Raw genomic sequence first — 3,458 nt, forward strand, 5'->3', positions numbered from 1 at the left:
GCTGAGGTGGGGGGACCAACAAGTGACACACATGCAAATCAACAGGTGAGAGATAGGAAAGCAGGCACCTGGGAGCAGAGGGAGGGCCAGAGGGGGAGGGGAGAGGGAGGGGTGGGGACGGGGAGGGGAGGGGAGGGGGAGGGAGCTCTACTGACCTGAGAGTGTGCACGGGCTGGACCTGAGATGGCAAGCTCTTTCAATTTCTTTACACACTCACACTCACGTGCCCGTGCGCACACGCACCACGCACACACAGGCTTGAACAGAGCGGCGGCACGTGATCCTGTGATCCAGTTTGCTCTCCGCGTTTCCCAGACACAGCAGTTCCCACGCACATGTCCGGGATGTGGTTTCCGGGGCCCCGTGGTGTCTCCCTGCAGCTTTGTAGCCCAGTTGAGGTCCCGCTGAGCGTCTCCAGCTTGCTTTCTAAAGAGCACAGCCCTGTTCTTCTCTTCAACTTTGTGGAGGTGCGATTTACCCAAGTGAGCGGCAGGGTCTTTGTTAGCAGTTCATGCTTGTTTACCCTCTGCTCTGAGAAGGGCCTCCTTCCTCCTCTCGACCCGCTTGCCGGCACACCCGACACACCCTGCCTCCTCTGGCTGAGCCTGCTCCCCCAGCTCTGCAGAGGTGGTGGCTGGGTCTTGCCAGGGGCCCCGAGTAGTAGCCCTCTCCTTCCCGAGGGCTAGGATGCTTTGAAAATAGTGAGGGAGCAGCAGAGGGCTGTCCTGCCCTCACCACCTCCCCCACAAGCTCTTCTGGCAGGTGGATGGGGGGGCAGTGAGTCCCAAAGATCTGGGGAGACGGGAGAGGGGAGAGCGAGCCCCCCACCCTCGCTTCCCAGCTCAGGTCACCTGGAAGACGTGAAAGATTCTACTCACAGAAGCACAATTGTGAGCACAGAAAGTTCTAAAAAAATCGACCCCCAAACACTAGAACTAATAAGTGAACTTCGCAAGGTTCCAGGACACCAAGTTCATACAAAAATAAACTGTGCTTCTACATACTAGCAACAAATAATTGGGAAATAAAAATTTTAAAACACCCACTTCCAGTAACAGTAAAGTCATAAAATATCTAAGAAGTAATTTAATGAAAATTTGCATGTTCTCTACACTGGAAACCACAAAGCACTGCTGGGAGGAATCAAAGATTATCTCAAGAAAGGGGTAAATAAAGATATACCACATTCACAGATTGGAAAGCTCATTGCTAGGGTGAAAATTCTCAAAGTTGATCTCAAAATCAAAATCTCAGTGGGCTTTCTAGTTTGTAGAAATTGAGAAGCTGATTCAAAATCTATATAGAAAGGTAAGAGACATTCAACAGGAAATCAGTTTTGAGAAAGAAAAGCTAAGTGGGAGGTGGGAAGGCCATACACACGGGAAATCAAAGGCGACAAATAAGTCCAGGAAAAGACCACGTGTACGTAGATAACTGATGTTCAACAGAGGTGTCCACATAATTCAGTTCGAGAAAGAACAGTCTTTGGACCAATTGTGCAAGAACAGCTGGGTACCCACAGGGCATCCACACTCACAAACACGCATTAGAAACAGGCGATGCGCTTGGCAGCCAAAAAGCCACTCACCATCTGGTTCTACAAGAATGAAGTCACTGGACCCAGCGGTCAGTGACCTTTAACACACCTGACAGGAGGTCAGGGCGGAGATCTGGCGTGAGGCACTCTGTGCTCTGGGAAAACTGGAAGGACAGGACTGCAGATAAATACTTCAAGAGAAAATTTTATGAACCCAACTTCTTGCATCTTGTCATACCCAGAAAGGCACTAAAACCATTAACAGAGACACCTGCTCCGGGTGACCTTCTACGGAGACACATGCTTGACTGCACAGACCCTCTTCACCAAAACCACACACACACACTGGCGTCCGCCCTTCACCTCTGCGGAGTGCTTGCCCAGAGCTCCTGGGAGGCTGTCTCCGGGCCTGCAGTCCTCAGCGCGTCCGCACGTGAAGCTGAACTCAGGACTCGCACATCGTGCTTTTCTCTTCCAGCTGACAAACCTGTTTAAAAGTTAAATCCGTAAAACGTCTAGATCTGTGTTGTCCATTTGGGGAGCCATTAGTTACATATACTTACATTTAAATTAATTGAAGTGAAGTGAACAGTCTGTTCTGAGCCACACTTCTCATGCTCACCTGCAGCTGGTGGCTGCCTGTTGGACAGGATAGAGACACGGCCCGTCGTCTCTGTCATCAGAGACGTCTGCTGGTCAGCGCTGTTAGGGATGAAAACATTGCAGCAGAAAATTTCCCCAGACTCGGGATGGGCACATATTTCTCAGGATACAGCAAGCAATATTCAGGGCAGAAAAAACGGATAGACTGGACTTAACCAAAATTAAACGCTCTACTCGTTATTTTTCTAATTTAATTCTTATTTTAATTTTTTAGGGTGGAGGTAATTAGGTTTATTTTTTACTTTTGGTGAAGGTACTGGGGGCTGGACCTGGGACCTCGTACATGCTGGGCGTGCACTCTACCACCGAGCTATACCCGCCCCCTCCAAATCTGCTCTTTAAAAGACACCATTAAGCAAACGAGAAGACAAGGCGCGCCTGGGGGCGAACATTAGTAACAACATTCCATGTATCTAGCAGCCGGCTCGCATCCAGAATACTTAGGAAGCCCTGCAATTCACTGAAGAGAAGACAAATACTCAGGTTTTAAACGTGCAACCGATTTGAACAGACACTGAACACAACCTACAAAGACTAGCCGGCAGGTTGGAATACGCGCCACATCACAGGTTTGCCGTCGAGGGAAGAGGCGCCACATCACGCCCACTGCAAAGGCCAGGTGAAGAGCTGACCGCACTGTGTCCACAAGCGTGTGAGGCGGGCGGCGCCGCCGGGCAGGCTCTCGCCAGGTTAAACGTACTCCCACGACAAGGCCCCCAGTCCACGCGCAGGCATCCACTCACAAGAGGGGAAAACGCAACGTTCCCAAGAAGACTCCCGCGCAGATGTCTGCAGCGTATTTTTAGCTACAGTCCTTAAAACTGGCAACCACCCAAACGTCCGTCAAGGAACGAAGGATAAACACAGGCGGCGCATCCGCACAGTGAAAACCACTCAGAACAGCAACGAAAGAACTGCCGAGGGCGGGGCCCTGCCCCGACCCCGCGGGGGCCTCGCTGCCCTCACAGCTCTGCCCCAGGGCCGCGCTCGGGCTTCCGGCCGCGGGGGTGGGGACCGGGCGGCACGGGGAGGGGGCGCTCGGTGGGCGGAGGCGCGGCGCCTGGGCGGGTGTAGGGCGGGGGCCGTGCCGTCGGGCCGCTGCGCGCGGCCCTGCCCGCGGTGCGACCTGCCGCGGGTGGGCTGCCCCTCCCGGAGCCTCCTGCTGGAAGCCCGCACTGCCCGGAGAGGGTGCAAGGCCGGGGACCCGTCTCCCCCCAGCTCCTGGGGGTCCAGGCCCAGCCTGTGGAGACGGGGAAAC

The sequence above is a fragment of the Camelus ferus genome, chromosome 1 (genome assembly GCF_009834535.1).
Source record: "Camelus ferus isolate YT-003-E chromosome 1, BCGSAC_Cfer_1.0, whole genome shotgun sequence".
Lineage (NCBI taxonomy): Eukaryota > Metazoa > Chordata > Mammalia > Artiodactyla > Camelidae > Camelus > Camelus ferus.